Source organism: Aotus nancymaae, unplaced genomic scaffold (assembly GCF_030222135.1).
Source record: "Aotus nancymaae isolate 86718 unplaced genomic scaffold, 86718_ANA_hifiasm-v0.15.2.pri h1tg000067l, whole genome shotgun sequence".
Lineage (NCBI taxonomy): Eukaryota > Metazoa > Chordata > Mammalia > Primates > Aotidae > Aotus > Aotus nancymaae.
The window spans coordinates 35,326,558-35,342,301 of NW_026988482.1; the positions used below are offsets into that span (position 1 = coordinate 35,326,558).

Here is a 15,744-nt window from a genome sequence, read left to right on the forward strand (position 1 = left end):
TAGATGGACAGATCCTTTTGAGCATAATCCATGAGTAACTAGCACACAGTAGGTACTCAATGAGTATTTGGTAAAGAAGTAGATGGTCGGATGAAAGACTTGCTCTGCATAAATGAGTAGCTTTATACTATGATTATGCTGGGCATTACTTAATAGGTAGGACAGGGGAATCATTTCTTAAGGACTTTCATAGTTGCTTTGACCCAAATTAAGAGTTCTATTTAACTTGTCATCCACTGAGGCTCATAAATAAAATCTATCAGGGAAATTTGTCAATTACCATCTTAGTCAGTTCAGGCTGCCATAACAAAACACCACAGATTGGGTGGCTTAAACAACAGAAATTAATTTCTCACAGTTCTAGGGACTGAAAGTCCAAGATGGTGGTGGTGGCAGATTTGGTTTCTCCTGAAGCCTTTCTCCTTGGCTTGCGTATGGTTGCCGTTTTGCTCACTTTGTCACATGGCCTTTTCTCTGTATGCTTGCTTCCCTGGTATCTCTTCTTATAAGAGCACCAGTCACATTGGACTAGGCCCCACCCTTATGACCTCATTTAACCATAATTAACCTTTAAAGAGGTAATTAAGGTTACCTTTAAAGGCTGTCTCCAAATACAGCCTTTGGGGATTAAGGCTTCAACATATGAATTCAGGGGAATGCAATTCAGGCCGCCACAATAACATATACATATAGAAGCATGAATATTCTGTCTATCACTTAAGTATATAGGAGGAACTTAAACAAAGGAGGTCCACAGCAAGCCTTTGCTCCTTAGGACCTGGCACTCAGATCTTCATTCTGTTAGCAAAAATTCAGACAGTGGAAGCAAATGTGGCACTCAAACACGCAACTGTTTTATCTAGATGAAAAATTAAGCTTTCTTTGGAATTTGTGGGATTCATTTGAGGGCTCAGCTGATTCTCTCTTAGAGGCAGGATAACATTGGCACCCCAGGCAGCAGCCACAACCCTGTCTCCTGTTAAAGCCATTGCCTCTCCCAAGAACAAATGGAAATTCCCAGCTAAACTCCTGTGTACTTTCTAGGAGGAGGCTCACTTTGGTCCTTCTATTATCAACGTATCTGAATGTTTTCTTTTTGAAGATGGAACTGCAGCTTTATGTAGCCCTGAAAATCGGAACCAGCTTCTCAGGCCAGCACTCCTTCCTTAGCCACTTCATAATTCAAATTGCTGATATCAGCACACATCATTTGTACTGATTGGACTTTTTCACATTGTTTTAAATCACTAATTTCCTATTAGGCAGATTCCTCACATCGATACCGTAAGCTAATGGCTCCCATGGTATTTGTTCATATATTTCTCTTAAGACACTTAACGCTTTTTACTCGGTAGGAAGATGATTTATAGGCCTATGTATCTTTCTTGCCAGACTTTTTAGCTACTTAAGGTTAGAATTGCATCAAATCCATTGTTTTATCCCAACCAGTGCTTAACATGATATGGCACACATAGCAGAGTCACAGTAAAAGTTTGCTGTAGTTCACATAGACTTTGCCAGGACTGCATATAAGGATTAAGCATCAGATGCAATCGCAAAGGTATCTCATACCATCAGAGGTAAGGCCAACATCTTAGAAAATTAAGATCAAATATCGTCCTTCATTTTTAATTTAAAGCTTCTAGCCAGTTGACCCAGAAACATCCCACACCTCCACCATGACTTACCAATTTGTCTGAAATAATAAAGAGGAAAATGAGAAGCTATTAGCTCCATTTCCATTCTCCAGTCAATCATTGTTCTAAATTATTAATCAGTTGAAGTATTGCCAAGAAATTTTCAGGCCTCTCTCCAAAAGCGTAAAGTAGTCATTTTCAAATGAACAATTAACTATTTTATTCATCTAGAAGTTGTAGAATTTACAGACAAGCTGATTTCTGTGGCTTTTTTCCCCCTCTTTTGAACGCTGGCAGAGGTAAAAGAGGTCTACATGAACCACGGATAGTTTCTTTTCCATCACTAATTTATTAATAACTTAGAGTTATAGAATCCTGTTTGTTTAAAAGGAATGTCCTAAAATATTTTCTAGGCTGAAGCAGGAGGACTGCTTAAACCCAGGAGTTTGAGACTAGCCTGGGCAACATAGGGACACCTGTCTCTACAAAAAAAAAAAAATTAAATTAGCTGGGTATGGTGGCATGTGCCTGTGGCCTTAACTACTTACAAGGCCGAGATGGGAAGATCACCTGAGCCCGGGAGATAGAGGCTACAGCGAACCATGACCGTGCCACTGCACCCCAGCCTGGGCAAAGAGCAATACTCTGTCTCAAAAATAAAATAAAAGTATTTCCTGACCAGTTTAGCATTTGTAATATTGTTCCTAATAGCATGTCATTCTTGACTGATCATTGCTGGCAAAAGCAAAGTGATTAATTGTTACCACCCTGTTTGTCCCCAGGATTAACTTACTAAAGAAGTATAGCTATGGTTTCCGCTTTTGAGGAGCTTACATTCTAGAGGAGATGGTAAAAAAGAAAGATAAATATACAAATGAAACAACTACAGCAAATTTTACCAAAAAAAAAGGAAAGAGGCTAAGATAGAATGGGGAGGTATAGCTTAAATAAGACATTGATAAAGACCTCAGTAGCAGGAATCACCATCCATGGATCAGGAGAATACTGAAACCGGGGACTTCATAGGCAGTCCAATCCAAAGTGTGAATAGTCCATGAAGATTTTTAAAAAGATATATCTAGCTCTGGTCATCAATTGACCTCAGGGACACTAGATTTCCAGTGGCATCCACTTACTTTGTCCTCGTGTTGTTTCACTACTATTACTGCAATTGCTGAGGGGTAATTTTCTGAGCGGGAGGTGTAGCATGCAATTTGCCTTGTCACCCTCAGCTGATGCTCATTAATAGTCCGAACTTTTATGTAAGTGATGTACTTTCAAAGGTAGTGATAGGTGGCTAAAATATTGATTTTTCTTTCTTTTCTACTTTTCTTTTTAAAGGAGGAAAAGTGAGCAATAATTTTTTTTAATTTCAATTATATCTTTTGAAGGCTGCTTATGCATATATTTTTATAACTCTGTCTATGAGAATGAAGCCTCGGACAATTAAATATCCTTTAATTTTGAGATGTATAGTCTGGAAATGCCTACATGACCATCCTAGGCTTTAGGTGCATTTTCGTTGAGAGCCTTAACCCCATATTATATCAGATATATTTACACATCAAAAGACAAAATTGCAACAAATTCAGTTTAAAGATCATAATTGGCTTTTATTTGTGATTCTAGAATCAGACAAAACCTCATTGTATAAAAAAGAATGGGTGTTCCAATGAGCTGAGCAGAGGAGGTTTCCTTTATGGAGAGAAAAGGGATGAAGAACCCAGAAACAAAAACCAAAAGCAAATTGGTTGTTTTCAAGTTAGTTTCTCGTAAAGGTTAAAGCAGAGGGACATCCTTCTCATGCTGGACACAACTGGTCTAGTTGAGGATCTGGCTACTAGTTCTCTCCCCCAGTTTCTTGGAAGGTCAGATGAACAACTCGGTTTTGGCAGGGTGGCCAAAACTTCAGCGCGAGTAACTCTATTTTGGTTTGGTCTGTTGAGCTTGGTGCAAGAGTTCAGTCCAAACCAATGGCCTTCTATAAATTTTATCTGACATACACTAAACAATATTTGTACATGAAATCTGTGAAAAATATCTTTATACTTTTGCACTTAAAACTATTTGCTTATGTGTACTTTGGTTAATTCCATTTTTACAATTGCCTAAAATTTCCCAGAAATCATTATGTAGTTTCAGGAATTCTTAAGTACTGAGAAAACTAACTCATAAAATGTCTCTAAGAGTAGACATTTTAATAATTATTACATTTAGTAATTAATGACAATAGCATAAAATCTCATTTTATTGATGTATCATTAAACATGACATTGTTTAGATTGTACAGTTTCTCCATACACTGAAATCAAAGTACTTTTTCTTTCTCTTTTAGTGCTGAATATTTTCATAGGTCCTTGAAAACCACATTGGCCCTAGTCATTAGGCCCTGGCACCTAAAGACTAAAGAGACAATAGAATGTGTGTGTATTCCCAGGTCTTACACGGCACTAGATAGTGGGGATCTTTTCCCTCTAACTAAAATTGATGCTATAATAACCATGCATGACTCCAGTTAGACCCAAATGAATGTACCAAAATCCCTACTGTTAAAAAAATATTTAAAAACCTTGCCCTCTATTTACAGTGATTTGCACACTCTCCTCTGAGTTTCACTGAGCCCCACTTATAAAAATCATCTTGCTTCTTTAGCAAATTCTCAAACTTTAGTGCATAAGAATCACCCAGAGCGCTTATTAAAAACAGAGATTCCTGGGCCATGCCCCCAAAGAATCTTAGTGAATAGATCTAAGTGGAGCCCAGAAATCAGAGTTTTTAACCTTTTGAACCTTAAAGGGTGTATAAGCCTTTAGAAATATTAGTGGATGTGAGCAGGGTTGATAACCACTGGTAAGATTAGTCTTGACTTGAGTTACTGGACAACTCAAGTCCATTTAGGCTAGTCTCTCTCAATCCTGTCTCATACTAAAATTCCCTGGGGCTTTTAAAACACTTTACCCCCAAGGATTCTGATTTATTCTGCATGGGCATTGGTATTTTTTAAAGCTACCACATAAGCAAATTGAGAAACTAGCCTAAGGGCACTTCTGTCAGAAAGGATTAACCCACACACTGAGGTGATGATAAGGCCTAACCCTCTTACAAAATGCAAACACCAAAATAGAGATTTAGCAAGACTAAAACCCATCTGGAACTCTTGATTCCCAGTTTGTTTCAGCCTCAACACACCCAAGTTAGCCTTATAGTTACAGAACAAGAAAATGAGCCCTTCCCTTTAGTTTTCATCAGCTGGCAGAATGATTTAGTAGCTCTATTATAAAAGCAACTCCATTATAATTACAGTGTTTGAATTATAAACAAAGCAAGAAAAATATAGAAGGAATAGTCCTTTAATGAACACTATAAAACAGAACAATTTCTGGCTACGGTTAAAAGCAAACTCTGAAATATTAAGAGTAAGCTCTCCAGCCCTTTGATTCTTGCCTCTTTCCCATAAGAATGACACTATACATTTTTTCAATTAAGCAGTTTGACAACCTGAAGAAACCCACAGTGCATGATTTAATGAGCATATACTGTGTGCATGGTAATCGGCAAGCTGACAGTTTGCTCATTTCAAACTGACAAGAGAGCACTACACATTAGTAGAAAGGTTTCTTGGGTCTCTTTTCATTAAATAAGCTTTACAGTTGAGGAACATTCCAACTGTACTGGCAAAGCTGTCACTAATGGTCCCCAGGCAACCTTAACTCTCTGTCACTCTCCAAGTCCTCAAGTCTTGATGAAGAAATTGCTTCTTAAAAAACAAAGCACAAACACAAAATATAGATATGTAAAGTTCTCTGGATGTTGTCAGGGGTGATGTGGAGCTTTCTGAGTCATGACTCCACTGGTGATTTCACAGTATGTGCCAGTGTGCGGGATCTTCACACAGACCACTCTATAAACTGGAACTATTTTTAGAAATAATGCCAAAACTGTTAAATTATTCAATAGTTCAGAAATGATTCAGTGTACTGGAAAAAACATAGGCCTTGGTGACAGAGAGATAGGGGTTCAAATTCCGACTAAAATACTTCTCTGTGGCCTTGGTCAAATTACATCATTTCTCAGGGGCTCAGTTTCCTAATTTATGAAACATGGACAATAACATCTACTTTGTATGAAGAAGGTCGTAAAAGCCTTTCACACAGTTACTGATAACACAGGGATACTTAAATAGAGACTAGTTTGCCCACCGAAGTTCTGAGTATGGCGTTTTAACCAAACTAACTATAGTCTGACTCTCCTGAGATTTCTAACCAAACTAACTATAGTCTGACTCTCCTGAGATTTCTACCATGAGCCTTTATTGGAGTTATATAAGAAGAAAAGCAGCTAACATTTATTCACAAATATGATTTTACTTAATCCTATTAAGATTCTGAATTTTAGGTGTTATTATATCTGTTTTTATAAAATCTCAGAAATAAGAAAGGATCTTAGATGTCATATAAGGAATTTCTGACATTTTAACTTTTCTGATTACAAGAAGAAGCTTCTTGTGTTCCCCTCTTTGCTCTGCTTGTCAGAATATTCACAAGTGAATTTTCATGCTCATTGTATCTTTGTAACTCTATTAGCAGGAGTGGTTAGCAGATTTGTTTCCTTATTTTCTATATATATTTTAGTAACCTTATTTAAAATAGTTGACAAGCCACCCTGAAGGAAGTTGAGATTTCTTAGCTAACCAGTAAGATCTGTAATAAGGATCCATGTCACCCGACTCGAGGCTAGGAGATCACATATAACATGAAAATGACATAGAAAACCCCACAAGCAAGTACAGTGAAGCCATAGCTTATTGCGTGGGTCCTATGTCATGAAGAGGGTCAAATATATTAGCCTGTAGCTATAAGAAAAATATATTGAAGCTTCAGGGTCCTTATTTATTTTATAAGGACAATATATATTTCTAAGATCATTGTGAAAATGTAGAGAGAATATTTTCAAAATCAGCCAGTGTGGCATTTGAGACATAGTAATATTTTAAAAGTCTGAAATGTTGGCTCTAAGAAATAAATGTAGTTCTATTAATTACAAGTAAAACACAAATGCAGAGACCCTTAAACATCGTTTAGAAATAAGTTATCCCTCAAAATTTCATGCACTGCTGTAAAATTCTGCCTCAGGCTAGGTGAGGATCCATACTTGCTGTTCTACTCTCATGTCACAGAGTACATGGAAATCTGGAAGAAATGTCCATAAATTCCAAATTCTTACTATAAGCATGTCTACTGGAAATACAGAACTCAGAGTCTGGCTGGGTTGTGCAGTGGCATGACCTCAGCTCACTGCAACCTCCACTTCCTGGGGTCCAGCGATTCTCCTGCCTCAGCCTCCCAAGCAGCTCAGATGCCCAAGCAGCAACATACCTGGCTAATTTTTGTATTTTTAGTAGAGATGGGGTTTCACCGTGTTATCCAGGCTGGTCTTGAATTCCTGGTCTCAATAAATCCACCCATGCTGGCCTCCCAAAGTGGGATTACAGGCATGAGCCACTGTGCCCAACCAGAAATACAGAACCCTACCAAGAACATATACATGTCACATTTTCAGGTTTAATTGTTTATACTTTAGGGTACTTACAAAACTGGGCCAAAATCATGGTCTATCTCTATGTGAAACAACAAGCTTCCTTCCCTATGTCTCACAGCCATTGACTGTATCCAGAATGTAGCCAGACATAACATCAAAATGTTCATTTATCTTCAAGGGGGTCCACAAAATAGCACTGCAGTTCCTTGTATGCATACCCTAATAAAAATGAGTCAGTGGTGTTTCTTCAGAGTAAATGATGCTATGCAGTGGAGGAAGGTTTGGAAACAGACAGATTTAGATTTGAAGGCTGGTTCTGCTATCCATTATTTATATGACATTGGGCAACAGAGTATGAACGTCTTAGAGCCTCAGATTCTTCCACTAACAAATGGAGGAAACACTTGGAACCTATAAACTATTGTAAGCAGAAACCTCTTGCTTACATGTTACGTTATGATTTGAATGTCCCCTCCAAAAATTATCTTAAAATTTAACTGCCATTGTGAGACCATCAAGACGGGGGACCATTAAGAGATGATTAGGTCTTGAGAGGTCTGCCTTCATAAATAGATTAACATAATTATGAAGAAAGTGGGTTTGGTATCATGAGCGAGTTATTATAAAAATGAGTTTGGCCCTCTCATTTTCATATTCTCTTGTCCTTCTGCCTGACTCCATGGGATGACAAGCACAAAGGCCCTCACCAGATACCAGCACCATGCTGTTGTACTTCCCAGCCTCCAGAACAATAAACCAAATAAGTTTATTTTCTTTTAATATATTTTCCAGTCTCAGGTATTCTGTTATAGCAGAAACAAATGGACTAAGACAGATGATATTTAAAATATTTAACAATTAGTATGGTAAAGGTACCAACCAGCATAGGCTTAATATTGTTATGGTGCATACTAATTAAATATGAATTCTGTTTGAAGAATTATGAAGGCATCTCACTTGATCTGAGATCATGGGAGGTGCTTAAACATATACAATGCATTAAATGAGGCAAACGTGTTGTAAACATTATAATTAAAAATTTATAAGCAGTTATACTGAGATCTCTATACTCTCCAGTTACATTTTTTCACCTGTGTTGAGTTTTTATTCCATGATTTTGCTAAATGATTGTTAGCTTAAAGTGATGAGCCACTTGAGTCTTTTGACTCATGATTGAGATAGTCCTCAAGAAATTCTAGACTCAAAGAGTCATAACATGATCTCACTTGGAATTTTATCAAGTCTATATTCATGTATAATCCTTATATCTTCTTAATATAATGACTCCTTTATTATGACACATTCTTCTTCTTTATCACTGGTAATATATTTTGTCTTAAAGTTTAGTTTGTCTGATATTAATTTAGCCACTCTAGACTCCCTATGCTGTTTCCATGGTGTATCTATTTCCATTAATTTATTTTAAACCCATCTGTGTTTTTATATTTAAAGGCTATCTCTTAACAGAATATAGCCGTCCTTGCTTTTTTATACATTCTAATCATCTCTGCATTTTTTTGCTATTTATTTATTTTTGTTTGGTTGGTTTCTTTACCCACAAAATTTATTCATTTTGCCAATCATTTGAAAGTAGCTTGCATTCATAAGGCCCTTAGGCTTAGTTATTTTTGAAAAAAATCCATTCGTCTGTTTTTATTTGTTTATTTTTTCAACTTTCCTTTTAGATTCAGGGTGTACATGTGCAGGTTTGTTACCTGGGTAAATTGCCTCATGCTGAGGTTTAAGGTATGAATGGTAGCATCACCCAGGTACTGAGCATGGTACCTACTATTTGGTTTTTCAACTTTTTCCCCACTCCCTTCTTCCCTGCTCTAGTAGTCCCCAGTGTCTATTGCTGTCATCTTCACATCCACAAGTACCCAATGTTTAGCTCCCACTTAGAAGTGAGAAGGTGTGGCATTTAGTTTTCTCTTCCTGCATTAATTTGCTAGGATAATGGCCTCTAACTGCAACCATGTTGCTGCAAAGGACATGGTTTCATTCTTTTTTCTTGCTGCATAATATCCCACAGCATATATGTACCAAATATTCTTTATCCAATCCACCATTGATGGGCACCTAGGTTGAGTCCTGTCTTTGCTATTGTGAATAGCACTGTGACAATGAACATGAAAGTACACATAACTTTGGTAGACTGATTTGTTTTCTTTTGGATCTATACCCAGTAATGAAATTGCTGGGTCAAATGGTAGTTCTGTTTGAAGTTCTTTGGAAAATCTTCAAATTGCTTTCCACAGTGGCTAAACTAATTTACACTACCACCAACAGTGTATAAGCGTTCCTGATTCTCAGCAGCCTCACCAGCATATGTTTTTTTATTTGTTGTTGTTGTTGTTGTTGTTTTACTTTTTAATAATAGCCATTCTGACTGGTGGGAAGTGGCTTCTTATTGTGGTTTTGATTTGTATTTCTCTGATGATTAGTGATGATTAGCATTTTTTCATGTTTGTTGGCCACTTGTATGTCTGTCTCGCTTTGAGAAGTTTCTGTTCATATCTTTTGCCCCTTTTTTAACGGGGCTATTTTTCGCTTGTTCAGTTATTTAAGTTTCTTATAGATTCTGGATATTAGACCTCGTTGGTTGTGTAATTTGTGAATATTTTCTCTCATTCTTGTAGGTTGTCTGTTTACTCTATTGATAGTTTCTATTGCTGTGCAGAAGCTCTTTAGTTTGATTAGCGCCACTTGTCAATTTTTGGTTTTGTTGCAATTACTTTTGAGAACCTAGTCATAAATTCTTTCCCAAGGCTGATGTCCAGGATGGTGTTTCCTAGGTTTTCCTCTAGGATTCTTATAGTTTAAGTTCTTACATTTAAATCTTTAATCCATCTGGAGTTAGTTTTTTGTATGTGGTGAAATGTAGGGGTCTAGTTTCATTCTTCTATATATGGCTAGCAAGCTATCTCAACATTTGTTAAGTAAGGAATACTTTCTCCATTGCTTTTGTTGACTTTGTTGAAGATTAAATGGTTTTAAGTGTGTGGCTTTATTTCTGGCTTCCTTAGCCTGTTCCATTTGTTTCTGTGTCTGTTTTTGTACCAATACCATACTGGTTTGATTACTGTAGCCTTGTAGTATAGCTTGAAGTTGGAAAATGTGATGCCTCCAGCTTAGTTCTTTTTTGTTTAGGTTTGCTTTGGCTATTCAGGCTCTTTGTTGATTCCACATGTATTTTATAACAGTTTTTTTTTTCCAGTTCTGTGAAACGTGGTAGGGTAGTTTGATAGGAATAGCATAAAACCTGTAGATTATTTTGGACAGTATGGCCACATTAATGAAACTGATTCTTCCAATCCATGAGTATGGAATGTTTTTCCATTTGTTTGTGTCATCAATGATTTCTTTTAGCAAAATTTTGTGGTTCCCCTTGCAGAAATATTTCATCTCTTTGGTTAGATATGTTCCTATTTTATATACTTCTATTTTTGTGTGGCTATTGTAAATGGGATTTCCTTCTTGATTTGGCTCTCAGCTTGAACATTATTGGTGTACAGAAATACTACCAATTTCTGTACATTGATTTTGCATCCCAAAACTTCACTGAAGTTGTTTCTGAGTTCTAAGAGTCTTTTATTGGAGTCTTTGAGTTTTCTAGGAATAGAATCATATTGTCTGCAAAGAGAGATGTTTGATTTATTCTTTTCCTATTTAGATGCATTTTATTTCTTTCTCTTACCTGACTGTTCTGCCTAGCACTTCCAGTACTATGTTGTATCGGAGTAGTAAGAGTGGGCAACCTTGTCTTGTTCCAATTTGTGAAGGGAATGCTTCCAGTTTTTGCCCATTCAGTATGATATCGGCTGTGGTTTTATCATAAATGGCTCTTATTATTTGGAGGTATATTCTTCAGTGCCTAGTTTCTTGAAGGTTTTTATCATGAAGGGATGTTGGATTATATCAAAAGCCTTTTCTATATCTATTGAGATTATTCTAAGGTTTTTTTAAAAAAACCTATTTATGTGGTAAATCACATTTTTATTTGCATATGTTGAACCAAATTTGCATGAGAGAATGAAGCCTACTTGATCATGGTGATACAACTTTTTGATGTGCTGTTAAATTTGGTTTGCTAGTATTTTGTTGAGGATTTTTGCTTCTATGTTCATCACGGATACTGGCCTGTAGATTTCTTTTTTCCATTGTGTCCTTTTCAGGTTTGGTATCAGGGTGATGCATAGAATGAGTTTGGGAGGAGTTTCTCCTCTTCAATGTTTTGGAATAGTTCAATGGAATTAGTACCAGCTCTTCTTTGTACATCAGGTAGAACTTTGCTATAACAACTCTACATTTTAATTAGAATGATTAGTCAATTAAAATTTAATTTAATTACTGATATGGTTGCATTTAGAGCCACAATTTTACTATTTGTTTTCTGTTTGCTCCTCTGCTTCTTGTTCTTCTGTTGCTTCTCTTTGGATCAGATTTTTTTAAACTTAGGATTCTATTTTATTTTATCTTTGGATTTTCAGTGGTTGTTCTAGGAATTAAAATATACATTCTTGATCTTTCACAGTCTACTTAGATTTAATTTTATACTATCTCATATAAAATTGGAAACCCTTGCAACTGTGTAAATCCATTTGCCACCATCTCCATTATTTATGCTAGAAAGTCATATGGACTACATCTACGCATATTACATTATAAACATAAGACAATGTTATAATTTTTTGCTTTAATGGGTCCTGTGTATGTTAAAGATCTTATGATGAAAAAATAGTCTTTTATATTTACAATTTCCAATATTTTTTCATTCCTTCTTGAAGACTTAAGATTCCATCTGGTGTTATCTCACTTTAGCCTGAACAACTTCCTTTAGCATTTCTGTGATGCAGGTCTGCTGACAATAAATGTTCTTAGTTTCCTTTTATCTGAAAATGTTCTTTATTTGCCTTTACTCACAAAGGACATTTTCACCATATATAGAATTCTGGATTAACAGTTTTTTGCTTTTTTCCCCCTCCTTTATACTTTAAAAATATCATTTCACTTTTTCTGGCCTTTATAAATTCTGATGAGAAGTCAGTGTTCATTTAAAGCATTGTTCCACCAAAGATACTGTGCCATTTTTCTCTGGCTACTATCAAGATTCTCTCTTTATTGCTGGTGCTCAGCAGTTGGAATATGATGTGCCCATGCACAATTTTCTTCAAATGTATCCTATTTGGGTTTCATTGCATTTCTTTATCTATGCATTAATGTATTCCACCAAATTTGAAAATTTGGGCTCATTTTGTCTTCAAATATTTTTTCTGTTTCCTTCTCTTTCTCTCCTCCTTCTGAGACTCTAATTACATGTGTTAGACATTTTAATTTTTGTTACACAGGTCCCCGAGTCTCTGTTTATTTTTTCTATTCAGTTGTTTTAAGTCTTTTTTTCTTTCTGCTCTTCTAAAAGAAAATTTCTATAGATCTATCTTGAAGTTCACTGACACTTTCCTCTGATACCTCCAATTGCTGTAAGTATACTCAATGAGTTTTTATTTCAAATATTGTATTTTTCAGTTTCAGAATTTCTATTTGGTTCTTTTTTGCAGTTTCTGTTTACTACCTTCTTATTTATCATGAGTTTATTTTCCTATTATTGGTGGAGAATGGTTATAATAGCCACTTTAAAAATCTTTGTTAATTCCCACATCTGGCTCATCTGGGAACTGGTCTCAGATAACTGCTTTTTGTCTTCAGAATGGGTCACACTTTATTGGATTTTTCAACTATCATGTAATTTGGGGTTGTATGATATGCATGTATGGATGCTATGGTATGAAGATTTTGAATCTTGTTATAGTTTTCTGAAGGGTATTGATTTATTTATTTTAGCAGTCAATTAGTTACACTCAAATTTAAAACTATCTCTCCGATGGCAGCTCAAACCTCAGTTTCGTTCTTTTATCTTTGTGCTAATCTGTGTCTGCTCCATGCAAGAATATATACATGACAGCTACCTCAATTACATGACGTGATCTCACTTGGAATTTAATCAAGTGCATACTCATCTACAATTCTTAAGTCTTTTTAATATAATGACAATTATTATGAAATGTTCTTCTTTATCTCTGGTAACTTTTTTCTGAAAGTTTAGTTTGTCTCATATTAATACAATTCAAGGGTCAGCCAGAAATTTGGGTAGTGTTTATATACTGATTTGGGAGCTTCCCCTCTCTGCCTCTCTTCTTTCCAGGACTCTAAATTCATTTTCCTGTGGCTATGATTGCCCTGAACTCTGTTCTTTGGGTCTCCAAACCAAAACACTGTGAATTTTCTACTTGAGGCAGGCCACCCCAAGTGACATTAATTTTAGCCTGCTCTTAGTCTCAAAGTTGTAAAATGGGACACTCACTCTGGACTGATCTGTGCCTCCAAGTTTTGAATTTCAGCTCCTCTCCAGAAACTGTCTGCTTATTTTTACTCTCTAGTGCTTCCAGGTAATTTCCTTTTCCTTTTCTCTTTCTTCTGGTCTTTTGGTACTTTTTGGCACTTACTGGACCTGTGAGAACACCAGGTCCAGTAGAACTTACTTAGCCATATTGGAAATAGAAACAAGTAAAAACATTTAGGAAACATTCCTTTGCATTTCCTAACACCTCTCCTCAATATACTTAACCTCCACTTGCTTCTTCATTTAGTGATATTTGATTTTATTTTTAAGTAGAAACAGAACTCAGACTCAGAGCTTCCTTGATCATCTTGCCAAGTACATGAGAAGACTTGGAATGAAAACAGCATAAAGTTAAATGATAGAATGATAGAACATCAATCAATTCTAGCTCTTAGACTGGTAGCATTAAATCTCAAAGCAATGAGGCTTGTACAGAATCATGACTACCAGTGATTATCTACATGGTACTTTGCCATGTTATTTTACCTTATTTCTTTGATCTCAGATATCTCTAAATCCTGCCTCATTGAAAACTGCAATAGATAATATCCCAAGAGAAATAAAATATTGAAAATTCTAAAATACCAACAGAGTTGGTAAGTACATATTTCCTTCTAATAATAATCATAATGGCTTCCACTTCTTGAAGGCTTCTGTATGCCAGCCACCTTGCTAACCACTTTACATAAATTGCCAGTTAATCCTTCATAACTATTCCTTGCAGCAGTTCCCATAATTAGCTTCATTTTATGGAGGATGAAACCAGAGTTCTGAGAGGTTGAGCTCACTAAGATCACACAGCAAACAGTAGAACTCTGAGTTAGTCTTTGTAAAGAGAAGAAAGAGCAAAGGGGTTTTGGAGACTTTAGGCACATCTTCTTTACTATCAGGAGAGAAAATGGAAGTCTTTCTAAGCAAAGAGTAAGTAGGGTTTCTAAAACTTAAAATAGTCTACAGTTCTTTTTTTCTTTTTATCATTCATTATTAATATTAAAATGCTACCCTTCCAAAAATAATATATTTTATATTGACAGCTTCTATGTTTAAAAAGAGCTTTCTGGCTGGGAGTGATGGCTTATGCCTGTAGTCTCAACACTTTGGGAGGCTGAGGTGAGTGGATCACTTGAGGTCAGGAGTTCGAGACCAGCCTGGCCAACATGGTGAAACCCCATATCTACAAAAAATACAAAAAATAACTGGGCATGGTGGCAGGCACCTTTAATCCCAGCTACTTGGGAGGCTGAGGCAGGAGAATCACTTGAACCCAGGAGGTAGAGGTTGCAGTGAGCTGAGATCGCACCACTGTATGCCAGCATGGGCAACAGAGTAAGACTCCATCTCAAAAAAAAAAAAAAGAAAGCCTTCCTTCACTTAAAACACTAACCAAAACAAAAAGAAAAGGATCAAATAATTATATGCAAAGGCCCTTAGTGAAAAGGCACATAATACCAGTGCTCCATTTCGCCTCATTTCATTTACTGCCTTTAAACCTTCTTTGCTTTCCAGGTAAACTGTCTAAACATGCAGGTGACCCGCCAGAGAAAAATCAGGCACATTAGGAAGCAAAGATGCCTGCCTCATCCCACAACAAGATGCAGCAATGTCTCCCAGTTCTACAACTCTAGGAGCGATCCTCCCCAACTCTGCAAATTTTGCGTAAGCCATGGGTTTCAAGTGACTGTGGAATGAGAGGGAAAGAAAGGTGGCACGAAGGATAAGCAGGCTGACATTGTAAACTGGATACAGGAAACGGAGTCTTACCTTGAAGCAGGAAAAGGAGCATAGTATCTTTGTGTTCTGGCACATAGGATTATTCAATATACATACTTATTATACATGCTAAACTGTCTGAGACCTAGGAATGGGAGTTATTGTCAAAGGAGTAAAGACGAGATGAAGTGACAGAAAAGGAGAGGAGTGAATATGAGTCCGAGGGAGGGGTTACATGAGCACAGTCCCCTGGCGACATGCTGAAGAGATTACCAGATTAGTGCATTGCTCCTACTTTAGTGCTATTATTATTATTATTTTGGTTTTTTGTGTGTGTGGCACGGTCTCACTCTGTCACCCAGGCTGGAGTGCAATGGCACAATCTTGGCTCCCTGCAACCTCTGCCTCCTGGGTAGCTGGGATTACAGTGATTCTCCTGCCTCAGCCTCCCAAGTAGCT

The 15,744-nt window shown here is 36.6% G+C and overlaps 1 protein-coding gene across 2 annotated transcripts in view; it reads right to left on the bottom strand.

Moving 5' to 3' along the window:
* The window catches only part of FHIT (fragile histidine triad diadenosine triphosphatase), a 1,493,687-nt gene that overhangs the window by 1,076,425 nt on the left and 401,518 nt on the right, over positions 1 to 15,744 (bottom strand). The window lies entirely within an intron of this gene.